This window comes from Acinonyx jubatus, chromosome C2 (assembly GCF_027475565.1).
Source record: "Acinonyx jubatus isolate Ajub_Pintada_27869175 chromosome C2, VMU_Ajub_asm_v1.0, whole genome shotgun sequence".
In the NCBI taxonomy this organism is placed as follows: Eukaryota; Metazoa; Chordata; class Mammalia; order Carnivora; family Felidae; genus Acinonyx; species Acinonyx jubatus.
The window spans coordinates 142,170,852-142,196,531 of NC_069384.1; the positions used below are offsets into that span (position 1 = coordinate 142,170,852).

At 36.8% G+C, this 25,680-nt stretch overlaps 2 protein-coding genes across 7 annotated transcripts in view; one reads left to right on the forward strand and one right to left on the reverse strand.

The window, feature by feature from the left end:
• The window catches only part of AZI2 (5-azacytidine induced 2), a 37,954-nt gene extending 31,885 nt beyond the window's left edge, over positions 1-6,069 (reverse strand). For 2 of the 3 annotated variants that reach the window (XM_027040872.2, XM_053221551.1), the window contains exon 1: positions 5,556-6,069. The gene's annotated coding sequence lies outside the window, so the exon portion shown is untranslated. The remainder of the gene's footprint in view (positions 1-5,555) is intronic. The other variant, XM_015083770.3, reaches the window with a different exon arrangement.
• A 138-nt stretch (positions 6,070-6,207) lies between these two features.
• The window catches only part of ZCWPW2 (zinc finger CW-type and PWWP domain containing 2), a 149,263-nt gene continuing 129,790 nt past the window's right edge, over positions 6,208-25,680 (forward strand). For 2 of the 4 annotated variants that reach the window (XM_053221553.1, XM_015083774.3), the window contains exons 1-2: positions 6,208-6,341; positions 14,798-14,908. The gene's annotated coding sequence lies outside the window, so the exon portion shown is untranslated. Of the gene's footprint in view, positions 6,342-12,384; positions 14,909-25,680 lie in introns of those variants that run through there. The other 2 variants (XM_027040875.2, XM_053221552.1) reach the window with 2 other exon arrangements.

The window sequence follows — 25,680 nt, forward strand, 5'->3', positions numbered from 1 at the left end:
ACCCATGCTGACATGGTCAATTAATCTATGACAATGGAGACAAGACTAGGCAACGGGGAAAAAGATAGTCTCAACAACTGGTATTGAGAAAATTAGACAGCTATATGCAAAAGAATGAAACTGTACCACACTCTTACACCATATACAAAAATACACTCAAAATGCATTAAAGACCTAAATGTGAGACCTGAAACCATAAAATTAGAAGAAAATCTAGGCAGTAATCTCTTTGTCATTAGACTTAGCAACATTTTTCTAGACATGTCTCCTCAGGAAAGGGAAACAAAAGCAAAAATAAACTATTGGGACTACACCAAAATAAACAAACTCACATGGCAAAGGAAACCATCAACAAAACACAAGGGCAATCTACCAAATGGGAGAAGAGATTTGCATATGGCGTATTGATAAGGGGTTAATAGTGATAATATAAAAACTTATATAACACTAAAAAAATCCCAAATAATATGAACAAAAAATGGGGAGAGGACCTGAATAGACATCTACCCAAAGAAGACATACAGACGGCCAACAGATACATTAAAAGATGCTCAATATCACTAACCATCAGGGAAATGCAAATCAAAACCACAAGGATATAGAACCTTACAACTGTCAGAATAGCTACTATCAAAAACACAAAAAATATTAAGTGTTGGCAAAGATGCATAGAAAAAGAGGCCCTAGTGCATTCCCTAGTGGAAATGTAAATTGGTATAGTCACTGTGGAAAACATGATGGAATAGAAAAACACATATTCTGGAATAGAATGGAATAGAAAAAAAACATTTAAAAATAGAAAAACCATATCACTCCGTAATTCCCCCCAAAAATGGAAACACTAATTTGAAATGATATATGCACCCCTATGTTTACTGTAGAATTTACAACAGCCAAGATATGGAGACAACCTAAGTGTCCATTGATAGACAAATGGATAATGAAGATACGGTACACACATACACACACAATGGAATATCACTCAGCCATAAAAAAGAATGAGATCTTGCCATTTGTGACAACAGGGATAGACCTACAGGGCATCATGCTAATGAAATAAGTCAAAGACAAATCTTACATGATTTTACTTAGATGTGCAATCTAAAAAACAAAAGAACAAAAGCAGAAATGGACCCATAAATACAGAGAACTAATGGTTGCCAGAGGGGTAGGGATGAGCATAGCATAATGTATATGGTTGTTAAATCAGTATATTTTACACCTGAAACTAATATAACATTATATGTTAACTATATTTCAGTAAATAAATAAAATGATAATGGAAAACAAACAATAAACAAAAATAGTGACTGCTAGACTGCACTGCAGATCTATGCAAGTCAGTATATATAGATATAGATATATATACATCTATAGACATATCTATATGTATATCTACATATAGATATAGATATATATCTGGGATGAAAATGTCAAACTGAACTTTCAATAATCATCCCATATGATTTTAAGTCCCTATCCAATTTGAGAGTCATTACTCTACAAAGTGGCTATTATGCGATTTATAGAATTCCAACTGTAACTAGTATTATTAAACAATTGTGGGCATGGTTAGTTTTATATTATCAATTGGTAAACAACACCTAACTTTTGCATGGAGATTTTGTTTTTAAAATTATAGAAAGCAACTTCATTATCTCTCTCGTCACAATAGTATAGGAGAATCAGATAGATTTACCTATAGGAAATATATAATGCAAATATTTTATATATTTGGAATTAAACTGACTCTTCCTAGATGTTTACATAAGAAAAGTACAAATTAAAAGAGAATTAAAAAGGGTTACGGTGAAAGATGTTGACAGTTATTGCTGAGAACAATGAAATTCCCAAGAATGATTAAAACGTGTTCTGGTCAGCCAATCCCAACATGAGGGGCAGATGATTCTACACTATCAATAAGCAAAGCTCTCTACAATTCAACTCCATTTTGAAATGATCTACCCAGAGACAGCAACATATTCCACAGGTAAAGGGCTTGGTGCCACAAGACTGCCCTCTACTCTGGACGCTAATTGTAAGCCTAGGTTGTTACCTGTGCTTCCGACCACACAGATACATAGGTCCTGAACAAAGCAGCTCTGTCCTCCTGGAGTTTGAGGCTGGCACAGTGGCATGTGAAAAAGTTCTGGGAGCTCTCTGAACCCTCTCCTCTTTAGGTTTTCACAAAGGCTTCCTTACACAGAAATGATTAAGCCATTGGCAATCGATCCAACTTTCAGCTCGTTCCCTCTACCAACCTTGGTGGGACTGAAAGCTCCAACCCTCTAATTACATGGTTGGTTTCCTTGGCAATCAGCCCCATCCTTAGTTGCTGTCCAAAGTCATCTCATTACCATAAACATAGTTTCAGTAAACAGGGACTGGTTATGAATGAGAAGACACCCATTTCACCTTCATGGCTCTGAAGCAACTTCAGTAAAAGAGGTTGTTAGGTGACCAAATAGGACAAAAAGATGATCCCATACCTCTTACCCTCAGAAAATTCCAAGGGTTTGGGGAGCTGTGGGCCAAGAACTGTGGACAAAAGCCAAATACATATGAGAAACGTATTTTGGCTATCTAAATGATCAAATATACATTTCTTATAAATCACAATATTGCAATGATAATGGAGAAAGAGCAACGTATTTGCCACATAAGGTGGGTAAAAAGTAGCAAGAGTAGTTCCTGAGGCTAAGGGAGAGACCAAGAAAAAAACATTCAAACACTGTAAGAATTATTCTAGAAAATCCTAAATTGCAATCTTCACTACAATCAACATTAAGAGCCCAAGGTGAGACATGCTATACATACGGGGTTGGGAGATGTTAGAAAACACAGAAGTATCTTCTGACACCAGACAGGTCTTTTTTTTTTTTTTTTTAACTAGGAAAACATAGGATTATCCTGTCATATTTCATCATCATGGTATTTACCGTCCATCGCTTACCATATGCCAGGCACTAGTGCTTCCACAGGCATTTTCTAGATTCTTAGGAAGGAACTCTTATCCTAATTTATAGCCAAGGTCTTAAAAAAATTAAATACCTTACCTACAGCTACATAAGTAATCAGTGGCAAAGCTGGGATGTGAACCCATATAAGCTTTCTGCTAAATCTGTGCTCTTAATACAACATTCTGAGAGACAATACAACATGGATTCGGATTTTTTCTAATAAGAATCTGGAAAAGGCAGAGCTCAGTGGTAGAAAGAACACTGACCAGAGATTCAGAAACCCAGACTCTAGTCTACAGTCTGCCACCTTGATTACTGACAGGTTTACCTCTCTCGATCTAAATTTTCCCACCAATAAAATGACAGGGTTGAACTACATCACTAAGATCCCACCTTCCGAAATTGTGAAGGCAAAATTTAATGCAGATATAAAACGGCAACCTAAACAGACCGAAAGAATTCACGTTTTTTCCAGAAACTGACTAAATGGTATAGTACAAAGCTTACCTCAGATCCACACCAATCTTGGCTAGAAAGTTGTTATCACCACCACAGATGAAGAAACTGAAGCTCTAAAGAGGTGAGGCTCATTTCCCTGTAGTCGTACTGGTGGTATGCGGCAGAGCTAGGGTTGGAATCAAGAACTGTTTACCTCTTTTCCTCTATTCTGTATTGCCTCCTGAACTGAGCCTCATATTTCCATCATCCTTCTACTTCTGAAAAGCTAAATTATCCCTAGCGCACTTCATAGGATCAGTCAAGACACTATGGGGCAAAGATTAAGTCTGATGGAGGCAAACGGACCAACACTTACTCCTCGTTCCCCATTTTTAATCAAATAATTAGGGGCAGGAATGGCCTACCTAGTTTACAAAGAAGAGATAATCAAGTGCCTTTTTTCAAGAGACTGTCACTCTATGGGTCTCAGCACTCAAATGTCCTACAATTCAGTAAGTGCCCCAAATACACTCAGCATCGGATATACAATATAAACAACTCCGTTTCCGTTTCTATAACCCTCACTGAGTGTCAGTAAACTGCAACAGTCCAGAAGTAACACTTACGACTAGGGAATCATAAGACTTCCTCAGGGTTAGCGTAAGTACAAAAAGCAATCTACTTTTTATTCTTTTCATAAAGTAACACATCTCAATGGAATTGAGCACTTATATACATCAAGTGTTATTAGTATAGCAGTAATTACTCTCCAATAGTGATAACAGAACTATAATCCAGAATATAAATACCACAAGAGAAAAAAGTAAATTACATTGGTTTTATTACTTCATGGATTAAGAAAAACCTCATCACATTTCATATAATCATGAAAATGTTGTGTTGACAATATTTACCGATGGTTTACGGTAGGTCAGGCAGCTTTTAGGGGAACTACTTTTCTCTTCTTCATGACGATTCGTTAAATCTGCGGAAGACCTCTGATGTGGGCAAGAATTTCCTGTTAACACAGGTGGATTGACTAAGAGGCAAATGTTAGAAAGTGGGGAAGCCAAGGAATGAAAACCGGCCAGTTGATTCCAGAGCCAGCAAAACTCTTAGAAACTATGCGTCGGTGCGGTGAAAAGTAAACATAACTCTCATTTGGGAGACAGGAAAAATGAAGAAGAGATTTGGTCCCCCAAACCAGTGTCAAGCGATTAAGTGGAAAATTCAGCACTCAGATCCTGAATTACTGTTCTGACTTAATCCAGTGCATTTCCCATTACACCACACTCTCTCTTTAATACTAAAACCTTACATGTATAAAAACTTCCCATTTAATAAATAATATCGCATTAAAATTTTCTAATGACCCCGTGAGGGATTATCATTCCTAACTTACAGATGAAGGAGGGAGCGACCACAGAGGTTGGGAAATTAGATATGGCACGTTTAGAAAACTAGAATTTAAATTATATACTGAGATCTCGAGCAACCCAATTCAAAATTCCATAGTAAAAAAGAAAATGTTTCCTGTGTTCGAGAGGCACGGGTCTATTTCCATCCTAAAACGTCACTACCTTTGATCATCTTAGCGTATCTCCAACAACACACTCGTGTTACAGTTTTAGTTAACACTTCACCTCGCTTTTGAGTATCTAAGTTCCTTGTTTGTAGGAAACGACAGTCCACCTACCGTGCATGTAGTAGTAACTCAACAAATGATCGAAAAATCATGCCAAACACACAGGTCAGACACTGGAGAAACGACGAATTACCTACTGTTAGCCTCGTTAACGTGAAGTCCACTGCTTGGATGCCCCAGGCAGTAGCTTCCTAGCTACACAGCCTTCTTCCGTTTCCGACAGAAATGCAATTTCAATGAATGAAATGAAACTAAGGGCGCTCCATTAATTCAGAATATGAAAAGAAAATAAGCCAAAGGGGGAAATAAAGTGAAGGAGGACGGAAGGCTTGGAAGAGCTAGCGTGCAAATCAAACAGGAGTTAGGGATGTCCAAGGGCGGGCCGCTCCCTAGTCAAAGGAGAGGGCAAGGGTTTGTGAAGAAAATGACGTGTCTCTTCCGAACACCAACAGCAGCGAAGATTGATCCCGACACTGCCCGCACCCTTAGCCCGGTCGAATCGAGTCACTCACCCCGAAGACAGGCTCCGTAGGGCCGCCCCCAGGGCCGCCGAGTTTCGATTCCCCAGTGTTTGGAAACGGACCGAAAACAAACCGGGTCGCCAGAGGTCACCGCGGGCTTCCGGTTTCCTCGAAGACACCGCCGCTTCCCCAGAGAAGGCAGCCGCTCCGGGAACGCCGCGGAAGGATTCCCATTTCTTTGGCCTCGGCTGCCCCGCAATGGGCGCAGCCCGGCCCGTCGGCTGGGGCCCGGGGAAGTTCTGGAAGGAGGGCCAACGCTAGGCAGAAGAGGCCGAGTCGGCCCGGCAGAAGGCCCGTTACCCAGCAACACGCGCGCGAGACCCAGGCCCGCCGGCACCCGCCTCGTCAGCGTCCGCCGACCTACAGCCGCCTCGCGTTCCGCGAAGGGAAAGCGCTGTACAGGGGGGCTGGAAGCAGCGCACCGCCGGAAGTAGGGCCCCAGCTGTTCTCAGGCTAGACGCCGGGGCCGCGCGAGCAAACCGGAAGTCAGGCCGAAGGGAGCTGACAGGGCATTCCAGAAGGCACAGCTTTGAGGGGTGGGGGAAGGAGGATGTGGGCGCGGCGTACTACGTGTCCCGTGAGCCTCCGCGGCGGGGCGGGGCCGCGGCGACGCTAGGAGGCGGAGGCGGAGGCGGAGGTGAAGGCGAAGGCGGAGCTGGAGTTGGGTAAGGGCCGTTACCCGCCGCTGTGGCGGTCGAGTCGGTGGCTTGTTTTTCAGCAGTCCTCCAGCGACTTCTTTTCACTCAGCGACCGCTTGGGGGTCCCCGAGCGTTTGTGGTGCGTGTTGGGTCCTCTCAGCGCCGTTCAGGGTTTATAAAGCTCTCGCCTCGCTGTGGCTGGGAGTTGAGAAACCTGTAACGATGCTTTCGGGACGAGGGGGGCGGCAGGAAGCTAGCTGTGCAGAGCTCCCCATCTCCGTTTCCTGGGCGCTGCTGCGAATTTTCAGGCTATCGTTTGAAACACAAGCTCGGCGAATTACTCATGGTCCCATAGTTATTCAGAACACTGCTCTTAAAAAAAAAAATCTAATTTTTTGAGTTTAGTGCCAGGCTTTGGGATTTGGGAATTGTACCCGGCTGCCCTAGAGTTGCTACGGCCTTTGGTCGTTTCTAGATGATAATCCCTGAGCTGCGGAGTCGCGAGTTGTTGAATTCGTTACTGTCCTTGGAGGTCGCAGTCAGGTGGATCCCCTCAAGCTCTGCGGCTATTTCTGCCTAAAAAAAAAATAAAGGAGAAGACGGTAAATGTAGGCAATTTATCCTCATTAACCGCCAATTAGCAACAATGACGCCTTTCGCCACCCTCTTACTTAGTATTTTGTCAACTGAAGGCTTAAACATTGGTTAAGGTTAGAAGATGTTTTTACATACCGTTTTGATTCATCACCCCACCTGTCATCTCTGATCAAAGGATGGGTTCGACTCAAGGGTTAACTTTTTTTGGGGGGGGGGGGAGAGACAGAGAGAGAGAGAGAGAGAGAGTACATGCAGGAGAGGGGCAGAGAGAGAGAGGGAGGACACAGAATCTGAGGCAGGCTCCAGGCTCTGAGCTGTCAGCACAGAGCCCAACACAGGGCTCGAACCCACGAAGCGTGGGATCACGACCCGAGCCTAAGTCGGAAGCCCAACCGACTGAGCCACCCAGGCGCTCCTCAAGGGTTAACTTTAAAATATGTTTTTGTTGGTAACCTTCTCTTTTTGATTTAAGTGAAAATTAACAGCTGTTGTGAATAAACACCACACGCAGCTTAAAATTACATCCTATTTTTAAAATAGGTTAAAATCTAAATGTAATTTTTAAAAAAGTCAATTTATCGGTCTGGAAGAGAGCAGTGTTTTTAATATTTTGGACATGAGTCATTTAGTTTTTGATTGCCTCGGTAATGTCTTGACAAACTTAAAAGACCACCAAACAGTTTGTTTTGGATAGCAGAGTTTTGAGGAATGTTAATAAAATTGGCCGAGGCACCCCAAATCATCAGAAATAAAGTGATTATCTGGTTTCTAATTTGTAGATATGACAATGATCTCTCTTTTTCAACTTTCATTCACAATTTAGAATAATCTGAGACTTGTTGAAAAAGGAAATGCATTTTTATCTTTTCTGAGTAAAGAGAAAATGACTTAGCTAATTATTTTAAAGTTAATTTGATGAGAGCCAATTTGTATTTAAAATACATACCTTGGGGCGCCTGGGTGGCTCAGTCGGTTAAGTGTCCGACTTCAGCTCAGGTCATGATCTCGCGGTCCATGAGTTCGAGCCCCGCGTCGGGCTCTGGGCTGATGGCTCGGAGCCTGGAGCCTGCTTCCGATTCTGTGTCTCCCTCTCTCTCTACCCCTCCCCCGTTCATGCTCTGTCTCTCTCTGTCTCAAAAATAAATAAACGTTAAAAAAAAATTAAAAAAAAATACATACCTTGTTACTATAATTATGAAAAAGATGGGTTTTTGTTAACAAAGTTATTTTTATATTAAAATGATTTTCTCCCATACATCATCACACACACACCCAAGGTGGGGGAAAAACAGGTAACATACACAAAAGGATGTGAACTACTTAAAGTCATGACGTGTTACACTGTACCCAAATGTGTGTGTATCCTGAAGCAACGCTCTTCAAATCCCTAACCTTTCACTTTGCAAGGTACAGGGAGGGTTTCCATACATACCCTTTACATAAAGTATAGTTCAAGGGTACTAATTCTCAGGTTGTCCACTTGTATGTTTTCTTCTCTAAAATTGATTTGCCTTAGAGTGTGCCTAAATCTGACATCTTTCCCCCTTCTTCTTTGGTCATGTCCCTCTCCCACTCTACAAATAAAGCAATACCTTTAATCTGACCTAAATCTGTTAAGAAAGTGAGTTGACTCTAATGACTGGGTAACTAATTCTTTTACAAGAGTGGCAATTTCCAAAGGCCTTTGAAAGTATTGCAGGACTCAATTGAATTGTCAGCTTATTAGAAATAATTTTTGATGAGATACCTCTATGTGATTTTTGATACATGGCTTAGTGGTTCAAAAGAATGGTGGTTATAACCAGAAATCCTTCTACTCCCAAATACTTAGTATAGAAGAATACAAAATAGAAGAACAGAATTAACGCAAACTGTTTCTTTCAATAAATAGTATTGAAGAAAGTATTACTTTCTTAGCAATAAATAGTATCAATCCTGGATACATGATCTAATTGGAGAGAAGGCCCTATCTATTTCTTTATGAGATGCATTTCCAGTAAGAACTGACTTGATATTTTATAATGATCATAATTTGTAATACGTTTGTTATTTGATCATTAGTAGTCCAATAATTTAATGAAAACACAATACTAAAGAAAATTTTAGAACTTATGTTCTGAGGATTTAAAAAAAATATATATATATATATTTTGCTGTTGTTACAGGAAAATGTAATAGGATGGTCAGTTTAAAATATTTTCAAACACTAAAATGTTAGGATAAAGTTATGTGGGAGAAGTGAGATAAAAATATGAATTCAAGGAGAGAAAGAATGATAATCAAGTTCCCATCTGTGAAAGGAGAGCTTGTTCGTGTCCTTTTCAATGGGATGAATGTTAGTGGATTTCAGATTACTATGCCATTTACATTCCATTTATAAAAGAGATACTACTGTCTCTAGCAGCCAACCTTGCTCTGGACATACAATCTGTGCTTCATAATTTTTTGACTTGAAATGCTTTGTATTCAATCGGAATCAGCTTCTGACAGAGCTTTCGTTTTTTAAGAAAATAAAAATGTGAGTGTCATAATTATATGCACAGTAACTAAGTGCAGTGATTTTCTTTTGGAAACATGTAGGTGGAGAAAAATTTGATAAACCTGAACAGCCCTGAAGTAGGGAGAATACATATGAGGGCATCAACAGAGAATCCAGAATGTGGTAGGGTTGCGCAGAGAAAGAAAAAACATCCAATAGAGGGAAAATCCTACACTCTGATCAAATGAAGTAAGAGCAACTCTCCTCTGAGGCTTGACAGTTATACTCTTGCTATTTGAGATATGAATTCATTAATTCCGTAATTAACAAATATGTATTTAGCACCTACCATGTGCCAGACATTGTTTTAGATACTGAGATCAAACAGGCAAAATGCCTTTTCCTAGCACAGAGCCCAACGCAAGGCCAGAATTCATGACCCTGAGATCAAGACCTGAGATGAGATCAAGAGTGAGACGCTTAACCTACTGAGCCACCCAGGCACCCCCAAAATGACTATTTAAATGTGTAAGGACGTAAAAGCTATCACAGGGCTATCAGTCATGTGGATTAAGACCAGCAATTCCGTCCCATTAATTTTTTGTGACAGTTTCTATACGTGCCTATGAAAACTTTTTTTCCTATTTAGAATGAGGAGAGAAGAAATAATTCTGAGACTTTGACATCTGCACTGTAAAAACCAAGAAGACAAAGTCAGTTTGTCAGAGAAAAGACATTTTATAAAGCTACCAAATAAACAACAATGAAAGAATGACTTTAAGCTTCTGTAGGATCTGGAGAAAGAAAATAAGGTAGATTGTTTAAAAAGATTATATAGCAAAGGAGAGGAAAATTTTCCAAACTCATTGCACAACTCAGATTATATAGTAAAATTGTTGAATTTATAGTAGTTGCAAAGTTAAAGACATAATTTCCTAGTGTAGATTTTTAAATTGCCTATGTATAGTTGATTCTTAAAAGTACAAAAAAAGATGTGATTTTAATTCACTAATATTAATCATTTTCTCTACAGTCTTTAACTTTTTTTTTATTTTTACAATTTTTATTTTAGAAAGAGAGTGTGAACAGGGGAGGGGCCGAGGGAGAAGGAGAGAATCTCAAGCAGGATCCACACTCAGTGCAGAGCTCGATGTGGAGCTCAATCCCACAATCCTGGGATCATGACCTGAGCAGAAATCAAGAGTCAGACACTCAACTGACTGAGCCACCCAGGCGCCCCTATATTTTTTTAAGTTTATTTATTTATTTTGAGAGGGAGAGAGAGAGCAAGAGCAAGAGAGAGAGCAAGAGAGCACATGAACACACAGAGTAGGGGCAGAGAGAGAGGATTCCAAGCAGGCTCTGCACTTGGAGCCTGACGCTGAGCTCTATCCCACGAATCAGGCAATTATGACCCGAGCCAAAATCAAGAGTTGGACACTCAGCCAAGTGAGCCACCTGGGCACCCCTCTACAGTCATTTTATAATAATCCCCTCTGGCTTTAAAAAACTCCTCCCTCTCATCCCATAGCCAATCTGTTCACCTGGTTTTATGGATCCTACTTCTTAGCTGTCCTTCAAATCCTAATTCATAATCCTTGCTGTGCTACAGTTTTCTATTATAATAGAACTATTATATAATATATGTAATATGTACTATATGTATTACATAGTTTATGTATAATATATACTTTATAACATAATTTGTTCTACTATATAATACATAACTATTATGTATTATATCGTATGTGTTATATAATATACTATGTATATTATACTATAGTATATAACATACTATACAGTATGACTATAATAGTTATACTAATATAACTATTATAATAGTTTCTTCTAATTAGTTTTTGTCTTTCGGCTTCCAACTTATTCTTTATATTGATATCTAAAATGATCTTTTAAAAATGTAAATGTTGCCATTACAGTTCTCTTCTCAAACTCCTGAAATGACTCCTTAGCGTGTTTTAAAAAGCCATTCTAAAACTAGCCCAGCCTGTTTTTCCACCAGCTCCTATAAACATTGCCAACTCAGGCAATGAAATTTGGTATCTTTGTTCATTTATATACAGTTTTCATTGAGTTGACCTGACTGTGATCTTATATATATACTTTATTTTATCATTGATATATTTTTTTAATTTAAAAATTCTCACTTAATTGGGGAACCCTGGAAAGATTCTCCATCAGTTTGAGAATTATGACTCTTCTTACATTATTTTGTCTTAAAATGAAATCACATTTAGAAGAGGATCCTGTATGTCCAGATAATGGATATCATCATAGTGAGTCACAATTTTTTTCATATTGCATCGTAATTTTTTTTAGAGTATGTGACAGAAAGATATTATTTTGATACCGAGTGTTCCTTAGTAGTAATCAAAGCCCTTTGTGCCTGAAATAAAAAAAACAAAAACAACTTTTTTCTCCAAAGATCATCCTAAACTAATATCAAAATTCTTAATTATTCTTCTAAATTATAATGAATTGCATTGCTGTACATTATTTCCAGGCATGATAAGAAAAGTTCTTGCCTTATCCCATCCTACCAGTACTTTTTCTGGAATAATCCAAATTTTCAACTTAAAGAAGTTTTTGGTTGTTTTTTCTCTGACAAGACAGTTTGATGTATTTATTATCTCAAATGAACTGATATGTTTCAAATACCTTTGTTAGCTAATATAAAAGTTTAAAGATCAGAGATAAGGCAGTACTAGAACTACCTGGAAATAACTTATTGAGAAAATATGTTGAGAAAATCATTGATATGTTGAGCTTAGTGACTGAGGTGATTGCTCAAAATGAAGAGTTTTAGAAGCCAGATGATCCTTTTACTATTTTTCGATTTTGATTTTTAATACTGTTTAGATGAAAATGGAAATGAAATGACTACATTTACACCAAATCTTGTGTTTTAACTTGGGAATTTATTAGCAACAGAAATACGATTTAAATTACCAATAACATTTATATTCATGAAAAATGTAATTATTTCTTGACATTGAATATATCATTCACTAAGTTGGAATATTTAATATTTTCGTCAATATATTTTTTTAAGTTATCAAACATAGTCTAAACAGTCTTAAGAGAATAAAAAAGTTTTTTTTGTCTATGCAGCTAGGCAGAAGACAACTACAGCTTTCCAGATAGAGCAAACTTACTTTAAAAAATATGCATATGGATATCTTTGATTTAGGGTGAAAATAATGTCCTAGATTGAGGAAAAGAGGAAGAAGCCTAGGGAAAAAATCTTTGCGTCTTGATATTAAGTGAATTAGCAGAATATTCCATAATCCATTGTTTCTAAAAGTCAACAAAAATCTTTATAAGATCATAATTATGTTGCATCTTTTAAAAAAATTATTGTAATGTTTTATTTTTGAAGGAGACAGAGAGAGCATGAGTGGGGGAGGGGCAGAGAGAGAGAGGGAGACCTAGAATCCGAATCAGGCTTCAGGCTCTGAGCTGTCAGCACAGAGCCCGACTTGGAGCTCAAACTCACAAGCTGTGAGATCATGACCTGAGCTAAAGTTGGACGCTTAACCGATGGATCCACCCAGGCGCCCCATCTTTCATCTTTACAAAACTGTGGGGCAAGTTTATTCATTTTTTTCAGAAGAGAAATGTAGAGCAATAAAGAAATGATCAACTATAAAATATCAAGGCAGATACGTTTTTGTGTCTGTGTGTATATGTATATATGCTATATATATATATGCACACACACACATATGTACATACATACTATGTTTATGAAATGGTCCTTTAGTTAAGAGTTAGAGAAAGTATGCTTTTTCCCCACATGACCTAAATTATATCCGTCTCAAATTTTTTGCTGAGAAAATAATAAAAATTTTAAATATTGGTAATACATAATGTTAATAATTTTGATTACTTCTTCTAGTGATATTTTAATGAAAAGATTTAGGAAAAATAGACTTAGGCGACATTCATTTTACTGCTTTACACACTGAAGGATGATATATTTAAAACCAAATATATCAGTATTATATTAAATGTATATAGAGTACTCAGAACAAAGACTGTCATATTGGATTAAGAAAAATGCTGATTATAAGTGATCTGTGGAAAATAGCAAAGGATGAAAAAATATTGATCATGAGTAAGCTGAAGTAGAAAGTAGCTTGATATATTAATGTGAGACAAAGCAGACTTTCAGGAAAAAAAAAAAGTATTATTTCCACCAGAAGATAAATGGTTTGTGTGTATCTAATAAAACACCTTCACAATATATGAAGCATAGCTAGACAGAACTAAGAGATAAACACACAATACTGGCAGATTTTTAACTTAACTCCTCACTAACTGATAGAATCGAAAAAAATATATATTAAGGAAATAGATGATTGGAATTAAAATTATTACTGTCATACCCACTAGGATGACTATTATCAAGCAAATGGAAAATATTCATCTTAAAATTAATATGGAATCCAAGGGATTCAAGGGAATCCCTGAATAGCCAAGTCAATCTTGAGAAAGTGTAACAAACTAGAGGTTTCACATTGCTGGTTTCAAAACATGTTACAGAGCTACAGAATCAAAACAGTATATCACTGACCTAAAGGCATACATATAAATCAATGGAATAGAGAGCCCCCCAAAACCCTCATATAAATGGTCAGATGATTTTCAAGAAAGATGCCAAGACCATTCAATGTGGAAATGGCAGTTTTTTCAGCCATTGGTGTTGAAAACAATGAAGTTGGACCCTTACCTCACACCATATACAAAAATTAAGTAAAAATGGATCGAAAACTTAAATGTAAGAGCTAACACTATATAGTCTTAGAGAAAAACAGGAGAAACCTTCATGGCATTGGATTTGGCAATGAGTTTTTTATATGACCACAAAAAGCACAGGCAACAAAAGAAAACATAGATAGTGAAGGTCTCTAAATCACTAACAAAACACAAAAAAATCATCTAGTGATTCCAATATTGGAAAAATACTGTGATATTTACTTTGAATTTCATTAGAACTGTGTAAATACATAACTGAGGAGTAAAAAATGTAACTTTGGCTTCAAAACTAAAATCACGCCTATGCTTAAATAATGTAGGCAGTAAATGACATGGGAAATGTTCATAATGTATTGGTAAGAAAGCAAATTGCCAAGTTCTGTTCAGGATTACAGGCTGATTTATTTATGTCTTTTCCTTCCATTAAGATTACAATAAAAAAATAAGAATATACACATAACAGAAAAAGAAAAGGTTGGGGAGTCATCAATGGATAAAAGATTTCAACAAATATTCTGAAAGAAATGAGGTATGAACATGTTACCAAAGGAATGAACACCAAGAAGCTTCAGCACAGAATATATTGGAGAAGAGTCCACAGTGGAAATGGGAATTAATCTTCCCAGAAAGATAATGGCGAGGCTATGAGGGCCCTAAATGTAAGGTGGAGGATGAATATGGGAATTTTGCAAGTCTTTTATGAAACTAATGTGCCTCCTTGTCTTCTCCATTTCATCGTGCAGAAAGGTGGCCCAAAGTTTTCTCCGAGGCCAAAAGAAGAAAAGACCCACCCACTCTGAAGAAATTGAGAATTGGACAAACTGAGAAAAACCTTTAGTTTGTTCCCCTTCAGGGTAAGAATTCCAACTTATTCCTATTCCTAGTGTGTCATGTTTACTTTGCAGATTTTGGTGTGATATGTTGAAGAAGCATGCTCTCAGTTTTACATTATGTAATTTAAAATTACTTCCATTTTCACATTCTCATTTTAAAACTCTTTGGTGATTCATTTTCTCAATATTTGTGTAGTGATTCTTGAAACAATAATTATGTAGTTACTAGCACCCAAGATAAGAAAGTCATCACTCTTGATTAGAATTATGACACTTATTTCTAAAATGAGAAACATCAATGACAGTGTATAAATCATTTCGAATGACAAGTTGAAATTCTCTAATTAGACTATCTTGAGATACTGTTCTTGTGTCTTGTGATTTAAAGGAAATGGTGAACTTAATTGAAGATCGTTATTCCACAACATTAGTGGAACAAAATTTTACCTTTAAGCAAATCAACTATATGACTTCCATGGCAAATAGATTAGATAAAAGTCAGTTGAGAATGGGCACATGTAGGGAGAAATAACTCCCAATCTGAAATTCATGCTTTCTTTGTTCAATCTACTGATATAATTCTAATCCATTTATAACACTATTGTATTTGACAGATTGTCTGAAGAACTTAATTTTAATTATCCTTGTTGGGTCTGTTGTTTTATTTTTAAGTCTCCATATACTGAATAAACTGCGGTATTTGTAACCAATATAGATCTAAAGTATACAGATTGATTACTAACATTTGAAATTAGCATTTAGAACAGTTTATCAGATTTCTACTATTTGTGAACTATCCCCTTAAAAATTTTAAAGCTGAAGACTATAGTTGCTGCAAAAGATACCAATTTTTGATTATACCAATAAGCTGTTTCTTTCCATTCAACTTTGATTTCTGATTTCAGATGAAATTCATCAGTTATCTTCACTATTAAAATGAAAGAAAAAGTAAAGAAAATATCTATTGAGCATCTTGGAGCATTTTTTTTTAAGTGTATTTATTTTGAGACAGAACACACATGCACACACACACCACACACACATGAGTTGGGGAGGGGCAGAGGGATAGCATCCCAAGCAGGCTCCACACTGTCAGCACAGAGCCTGACTTGGGGCTTGGTCTCATGAACCATGAGATCATGACCTGAGCCAAAATCAAGATTTGGTCACTTAACCTACTGAGCCACTCAGGCGCCCCATCTAGGAGCATTTATTAAGCTAGAATCTATCCAGAAGTATCTGCATAAACTAGTTCATGAACAGTAAAGCTAAATTACAAATTTGCACAGATAATAGGCTCTTAATAAGTTTCTGTTGAGTCATTAAGTGTAATCTAAGGTTGACATATAGGCACAACTTTATTAATTAGGTAAATGAGTGAACAGTGAATGTTAAATTTACATCACAGAGAAAATTAAGGATAAATGCATTTTAGAATTTAGAGGCAAACTAAATAATTATTTGTTAAATTGAGCACTTGAGAAAAATCATTAAGGAAAGATGAAATAAGTATACTCATTTTGCATTGGTTTCTTATATTTTAATTTTCTTATCTAACTACAAATTTAACTCGCTTAAAAGCAGTGTAGAAAGGAAATCAAACATTTATTATATTGTTTTTAGTGTACCAGGCACTGAAATGGGTTTTCTCATATCCCGTTTCATTTTGTCATTAAAACCATCCTATGACTTAAGCATTATTATCCTCAACACATACAGATGATAAAGTGATGTTCAGATCATTTAACTGACTTGCCTTAATTTAAAAATGTCAAGAAATGCAGCCAGAATTTAAATCTAGAGCTACAGAAGATATCCAGGTGATACAGCCATCCTGGTTTTTAAATATTTTGAGTATCAACACTGGCGGGGCACTCTAACTCTGAAGTTACTGTCATTTCCAATATTTTATGATACAAATATTCAGTGCTTTTCTTTGACAGGAACTTTTTTAGATGCCAGGATACAGTGGTTAGCAAGATAGATAGGAACCTTGCCCTAAGTGGATTTTCACTTGCTTGTAGAGGACTTTATCAAATAAATTATAATACGGTGTGTTAAGTGGTATATAAAGGAAGTAAGACTGCTAGGGGCACATGGAAAGAGCATTGACCCCTACTTACCATTTTTCGGATTGGTTTAGGTATCACCTCTCTTAAGTGGCCTGACACCCTGTACCTGAAAGTGTTAGTGTGCCACATCTGCTTCCATAGCATCCTGTGTTTGTCTTATAATACTTGATACTTAACATTACTTGAGGAGAGGGATTTTTGTCTTTCCCTAAGCATTAAGTCTGGCTTTAGCAAACCCTCAAGAAGTATCAGAACCAAAAACAAACAACAATAGAATCAGGATCTAAAACTGTAGCAAATAAGTAAGGAGTTTTAGATAAGATTTTAGGTATTGAGAAGTAATGGAGATTTCCTTGTAAAGTAGGAGGCAAGTTTATTTTTCGAGAATGAGGAAGATGGTGTGAGATTTATAAAGGTTTAGAATAATCACAGTGAGGATACAGGAGGAAAGAGAAAGAATACGTAAAAAGGGTAGCCTTGAAGGTGTGCTAACAGCTCCTCTGAGCTGGAATCTTTTCATTTAGAGTGGTACCAATAGACATGAGTACATAATTTCCTCTAAGAATCAGCAGCTCCTGTGCAAGAAATCAGGGATCAAGCCTATATTTGGTAAGAATGTTCTTGGCCTCAAGTAGTTGGACAGATAAATAGTTTAAACATGTAGAGGTTTTCTCACGTATCCAGAAGAACACACAGATATAGAATGACAGTAAGATTCCTAAAGTTAAGAACAAAAAATTTTACTTCTCAGAATGTTACCATGCATTCTTCCCTGCATATCAATTGGAAATGGTTTTTCTTCTGTTTTTTTTTTCTGAATTCTTGTTTTGTACAATAAATACGTTTTACATTAAAATTGATCATTGAAATAAAGGTTTAGAAGGAAAGTATCTCTGTTTTGTTTCCAAAACATTTTTTAGTTTATGCTGAATGTTATTAGTACCAGATAACACTTGAGCATCATTAAGGAACCCAGGACATAAGAAGAAATGATTGTACATTTTAAATGGGTGAATTTTTTGGTATGTGAGTAATATCTCAGTAAAGCTGTTAAAGCTAAAGAAATGAAGAGAAAAAAATGGGAACTTCCTCCCCTACATGTAGCAAAACTTAATAGAAAAATCAACTCTTTGTTGTACAAGTAATGTATCAAGAGCTTTCTTAAAAAGTGGCTTCTGGTTTTGGGGTGGTGGGGAAAGGTGAATCATTGTAGATGAGGCCTAGTCTACCAAAATTATTAAATAAGTCAAGCTTATATTTTTATACCAGACTCTCTTTTCTCAACCATTTGTATAATATATATGTCATAACTTGCTCTAATCTCACAACGCTTCCCAGCTTGCTCTTTTCTTTCTTTGCATTTCTGTTCTCCTGATTCACAGAAGGAAAAAAAAAAAAGACCAAAATACAAGAACAGGGGCACCTGGGTGTCTCAGTCGATTAAGAGTCTGACTCTTGGTTTTGGGTCAGGTTATGATCTCATGGTTCGTGAGATTGAGACCTATGTCGGGCTCTGTGCTGACAGCCAGAGACTGTGTTGTGCTTCTTTCTGTTTCTCTCTCAAAATAAATAAATACATATTAAAAATAAAACAGAAACCTACTTAAAGTTGGCTAAAATTGTTTTCTCCACTTTCTCACTTCATAATTACAGTTTAGCATGCTCCAATGAGGGTTTCATCTCTGCCACTAACCTAATGTTGTTTATAGATCATCGATGACTTCCATGTTTAAATCCAACGTATATATCTCTGTTGTTCTTACTGAAATCCTAAGCAACATCTAACACAGTCATGTGTTCTGTCTTTCTGGAAACATGAGGGTCACCAACTTTGATTCCGTTACTTAGGCTGAAAACTTAGTAGTCAGTCTTGATCACTACCTTTCCCTTATTCCCTACACAAAATATATCTGTGAGTTCTACCTGGTTCACCTCTAAAACATATGCAATCAGTCTACTTTTCTTAGAGCCATAATTCTACACAAGGCTAAAACATTATTTCTATCCTCAAATCATTTATACTGTAATATGTATTTTTAAAATACATACTTTGTTGAATTGTTCCATATATACAAAAAAGTGTGAAAACTATAGCTCACAAAGTAAGTTCACCTGAGTAACCATATTCTGGGTAATGATGAAATCTCTTCCTCTCATTCATTATCTATCACAGTTGTTAGGACCCTTGAAGAACATTGCTTGCCCCCAAGAAGCTACCAAATGGCTACTCTTAGTCACTAGATCCCTTTGATCCAAAGCTGACTACTATCTTAACTTTTAACACTGCACATTAGTTCTGCTTGTTTTAAAACTTTATTTAAATGGAATCATGTAACATGTATCTTTTTATCTGGCTTCTTTTGGTATTCACTCAGGTTTGTGTAGCAGGAGTTTGTTCATTTTTATTGCTATACGCTATTCTACAATGTGAATTTACTGTATTTCATTTTTCTCTTCTACACTTTTTTAATGTTTATTTTTGAGAGAGACAGAGTGCGAGCAGGGGGGCGGGGGGACGGGGGGAAGAGAGAAAGGGAGAATCCAAAGCAGGCTCTAGGCTCTGAGCTGTCAGCAGAGCCTGATGCCAGGCTCGAATCCACAGACTGAGATCGTGACCTGAACCGAAGTGGGACACTTAACCAACTGAGCCACCCTGGCGCCCCTATAGATATTTTAGTTGTTTATTGTTTTTGGCTACAAATACTCTTGAACATATCTATTGATATATATATTTGTGTGTGTGTGTGTGTGTGTGTGTGTGTGTGTTAGCTATAGATATTTGTGTCATATAAATACCTAGAAGTACATATGTTCAAATTTACTAGATAGTAAAAAAGCAAGTTGCCAGTGGACATACCAGTTGGCAATGCAACCAGCTGTGTATGAGAGTTCAAGTTTGTTTATATCCTTGCTAACATTTGGCATCGTCGGTCCTTTTAACAGTGACTTTGCTGATAAGTTTATAGTGGTATCTCGTACTTTTTTTTTAAGTTTTATTTTATTTATTTTGAGAGAGAGAGAGAGAGCGTGTGCATGCACTCAATTGGGGGAGGGACAGAGAGAGAAAGAGAGAGAATCCTGAACAGGCTCTGCACACTCAGGGCAGAGCCCGATACAGGACTTGAACCTATAGACCGTGAGATCATGACTCAAGCTGAAACCAAGAGTCAGACGTTTAACTGACTGAGCCACCCAGGTGCCCCTCTCATTGTACTTTTGCTTTGTATTTCCTTTATGATTGTCAAGTTTGAGGCCTTGCCATATTTATTGGTTACATGGATTGACTCTTGTGAAGAACCTGTTTATGTGTTTTGGCTATTTTTCTATTGGGTTTTCTGACTTTTTTCTAATTGATAGATTTGTACCGGAAATCTTCCTGCACTTATAGTCATACTGGCGTCATATTTGTCCTTCACATAGGCCCAAATTTTCTTCTTGTCATGGCTCTTTATGGGCAGTGTCTTCAGTTTTCAAGTTTCAGCTCAAATGTCATTTTTCATGTAAAACCTTCCTTGACCATCTCCTCATCTCCCTCAGCATATACATCTATCATACCAACCTTTTTTCCCTTTAGCATCTATCAACATCTGAAATTATCTTATTTTTTTGTTTGCATATACTATCTACTTCCCTTCTTACTGGAATGTTAACTCCTGCTTACTATGTCTATTTTTATTCACTGCTGTTTCCCAGCAATTGGAACTATTGTGTGGCATGTGAGAGGTTAAAATACCTGTTGAAAAAAATGAATGAATGAGTGAATCAGGGAACAAATTAATGCCAAATTTGAAGTACTGTTCGTTTTGATATATTTACAGAAGAGTACATACCATTTTTCCCCTAAAAGACTATATGTTTTTGTGGATAGAAAGCAATGTTCTTGAACTAGGACCATTGCTTATTATTTCTTATGTGCATCATAATTACATTCCTGGTAAGATTATTTAACCCCTAATGATCTTCATTTTCCAAGGTAACTCTAAAAGTAGCCATTATTGGTACATTGCTTGTTCACCTTTGCAGTTATAAAATTTACAAATCCATGAAACATTTTTCAATTTAACTTTTGCAACAAGAAGTTACAATTTAGCAAAATAAATTAAATCAAGTACTTTGGATACACAAGTGTTTAAGGCTACTTAATTAGCAGAGACAGTGCAGGTTGAAATTTATTGAAAATTTTTACTTTGATGGTTTATTTGGAAACTTGTTTTCATATTAAAATATTTCTTCAGAATTTTCAATAATTGATTTTAATTGAAGATCTGATATATAAGCTATAATTGTGAACAACATGCAAAGAAAAATATTAAATCTGATGAATTAATATTATTCAAAATTTTCTGTAGCTAGTCACCACTTTGATGTATGTAGATCAATATCAAATTTTTTTAGGATGTTTATTTCAAGGATAGATTATGTTATGTTACTAAAATATCTTTGAGAAATAACTTTTATATATTGTTAATTTTGTCTTTTTACATTTATATTAGTCCTTTGAATTTATTTCCTGTATTCATTTATAAAACTCATAATATTGAAAATGTAATTTTATTATATTTATTTAAAACACATATATACTTCAGTCTATTCTCATTCATGGTCATTATGTTTTATTATTACATCATTGTGAACACTGAATTAGCAAATTCTGAATCATTGCTCCTAGAGGAAATGCAGAATTAAATTCCTGCAAGCCTCTGGTCACCACGTTTTCATTAATCATCACTACAGAAGCTTGTTTTATGTGTGTTTCTGTTTAAAGACACCTTATTTAATCTATACTGTTGATTCATTAACATTGAGCTCATGGCCAACAGCACTATAACTCTTGCCTAAATAAAGCTTATCTAGCACAGATTTTCTCCTTAAGGTACATCACAGCCTTCTTGAACTTAAGAATGCTAGCTGTATGTGTGGGGGACATTTTAAACAATAAACTCACCAACAAAAGTACAGTAATTGGGAAAATGTGGCACTAACTAGACCATGTCTCTTCTGAAACAAGAAGGCAGAGAATTTCCTGTGAAGGCGCAGCAAATATTGATATTTGAGGTTATAAATAATTTATAATGATTGGGAAAAATTACAAATATGGAATTTGCAAATAATGAGGATTGATGTATAGTTATATAAAACAATACAATTTAAAATTTTCTAATATAAAAACTTTGGAAAATAGAGCAGAAAACAATTTATAATCTTACATCTTTACATCTATAATCTTTACATCTTTTTCCAATTTTTGCCTCTGGTATATATATTTTCAAATATTGCATGCACAGCTACATTTTTTGTCTTACACCTCAGTGTGCCTCTGGAAAACCCTCCTCCTCCATTGATGTATTTTTTTTTTTTTTAGCTTATTTATTTAGAGAGAGAGAGAGCACAGACAAGGGAGGTGCAGAGAGAGAGGGAGAGAGAAAGAATCCTAAGCAGGCTCCGCACTGTCAGCGTGGAGCCCAGTGCAGAGCTTGAACACACAAAAACCGCAAGATCATGACCTAAGCTGAAACCGAGAGTTGGACGCTTAACCAAATGAGCTCTCCAGGTGCCCCCGTTGATGTATATTTGATGGAGTTTTCTTTACCCCATGCTCCAAAGATGGGTATGTGACCTATGCCTAAAAATTGTGATATTCACCGGCTACGGTCATTGATACTGGGATAGACATATGTTCACTTAGAGCCAGTGTGGTGCCGTAAGATTTTTGCTGGATTTCTGGAGGAGACATTTGCTCTTTTATACTGGACTTGAATTTTGCTGCCACTGTCTTTCATGTGGAACCTAAGAGTAAACCTAATGCAGAAGGAGGCGGACTAGAGAGACTAAGGAAAACCAAATCCTAACGAAATAATTTAATTGGTCTTGAATTAATTTATTTTTATAAAATTGTATATATTTAAGATGTATGATACGGGGCGCCTGGGTGGCGCAGTCAGTTAAGCGTCCCACTTTAGCCAGGTCACGATCTCGTGGTCTGTGAGTTCGAGCCCCGCGTCGGGCTCTGGGCTGATGGCTCAGAGCCTGGAGCCTGTTTCCAATTCTGTGTCTCCCTCTCTCTCTGCCCCTCACCCGTTCATGCTCTGTCTCTCTCTGTCCCAAAAATAAATAAACGTTGAAAAAAAAAAAAAAAGATGTATGATATAGTATTTTAACATATATATATATATATATATATATATATATATATAGTTGAAATGATTACTACAATCAAGCTAATTATGATACCCATCACCTCACATAGTTGCTTTTGTGTTTGTATGGTAAGAACACTTAAGATTTCTTTTAGTGAATTTCAAATATACAACCTATACAACCTAGTATTATTAACTATGACCAGCGTACCATCAATTAGGTCTCTAGACCTTGACTCATATAACAGAAACTTTGTACCCTTTCACAAATATTGCCATCTCCTCCCCATCATCCCTGGTAACCACCATTTTCTCTGCTTCTATGATTTTGACTTTTTTTCAAATTAAGTGATAATCATACAGTATTTTTTTTTCTGTGCCTGAATTATTTCATTTAGCATGATGCCCTCCAGATTCATCCATGTTGTCACAAATGACAGATTTCCTTCTTTTTTAAGGCTGAATGAAATTCCAGTGTGGGGAGGGTATGAATAATGTGAACAATGCCACAGTGATCATGGGAGTGCAGATATTTCTTTGAGATAATTTTATTTCTTTTTGATATATACCCGGAAGGGAGATTATTAGATTATGGAACAAGCTATCAGTTTTGTATAGACCTGCATGCACATGTGTATATGTGTGCACGTATACTTATGATTGGTCCTGAATGAAAATAATAACTGAATTCATTCCATATGACATTTAAGAACATTCAGTTGCTCAGGTACAGGAGAGGGGGAAAAAAGATCACTAAGTTCACTAAAGGAAGGTCAGAAGGAAGCTCAGGGATTGGTTAGTTAGGGGTCATGTTTTAGGAGACTGAATCACCTCTAGCCCAAGCTTCTTCCTGACACTCATCACTGCCTTCTTTTAAGATTTGTTCCTTATTAGTAGTAAAGTGTAAATCTGTTTAGTAATCCTTACCTATATGATATATAAATGTCTCCTACACTAATCTGATCTTGTCATTTCTAGTTCTTTATTTTAATTCTTTCATACCTCCTGGAGGACCCATTTATTTATTTTTTTTTTTTAATTTTTTTGTTTCAACGTTTATTTATTTTTGGGACAGAGAGAGACAGAGCATGAACAGGGGAGGGGCAGAGAGAGGGAGACATAGAATCAGAAACAGGCTCCAGGCTCTGAGCCATCAGCCCAGAGCCTGACGCGGGGCTCGAACTCACAGACCGCGAGATCGTGACCTGGCTGAAGCCAGACGCTTAACCGACTGCGCCACCCAGGCGCCCCAGTGGAGGACCCATTTAAACATTCTCAAAGTCTGGGTGTGCCTGGGTGGCTCAGTCAGTTGAGCATCTGACTCTTGATTTTGCCTCAGGTCATTATCTGATGGTTTGTGGGATGGAGCCCCACATTGGGCTCTATGCTGATAGCACAGAGCTTGCTTGAGAGTCTCTCTTTTCTCCCTCTGCCTCTACCCCTGCTTGTGCATGCACATACACACACAAACTCTCTCTCTCTCTCTCTCTCTCTGTCTCTGTCTCTCTCTCTCTCTCAAAATAAATAGATAGTTTTAAAAAGAATCTCAAAGTCTGAATATATAGGTAGATTATTTTCCCTTTACTTTATTATGTGAATGTTAACCTGACTTAAGAATGCCAGCAAATCTTCACCCTGAAGTGTAGAGTTGCTTTTTTGGTGAGTGGAAGGAAGAGATAGATTGAATACTGCCACAGAAGTAGTTCTTTGTGACTTTGAAAAGTTCACTACCAACTCCAAATCCAAGACTTTATAGATCCTTACTTAATCTTCAATATTTTCAATCTCTGGAGTCTAGTACTATTAGAGCACTTGGTTTATTCCAACCGTAAATCAAATGCCCTTTCTCCCATTCCTGGCGGTGTCCCTTCTTAATGTTTCCAGTTTATAGTAGTAAATACCCTCTACTAGTGGTCCCAAAGTCAGCTGGATGACTGTAGCATAGTGTTCGAGTCTCCAGTGGTTTCAATCACAGCCAATAAAAAGAGAGATGAACCCTGAATCAGTCTATTTCTACCACTGGCCTCTTCTTATGGACCAAGAAAGACACCATCTCTAACAATTACATATCTTTGAAGGCTGGATTAAAATAAATTTTTAGCCTGTAACTCTAAGAAAATGTCTTTTTAGTGAAATGATGAAATGCTGCCTAAATCTGGTTTTTAATCTGTAGATAATCTAATCTTGAGCCCTGAATTCCCAGCTAGAATTCACTTTCTTTATGCCTTAAAGTAATTCCTAACTAGTGTAAGTTTGGTGCCTAACCCCCTGAATGGTTATGGTAAAAGTTAATTTGTGGCTTTGTTTTAGGGTAATGATTTTTAATCTGACGTGGAGTTGGACAATTTTACCATCCGTCCAAAATCCCATCTGGTAGTCCTTCAAATATACCTCAAATCTAAGACTTTCTTGTTCCCATCCTAATAAGGCCAGCCCAGTGTCACATTAAAAAAATACAAAGTCTATTTTTAAAAGCATTGAAAATCAAGTCTTCATGAAGTTTCTTGAAGCAGTGGAAGAGGAGGAAGTCCTTCGTTTGATACTAAGTAAAGTAAAATTTGTCTTTACCCATCTATCCTCTTCA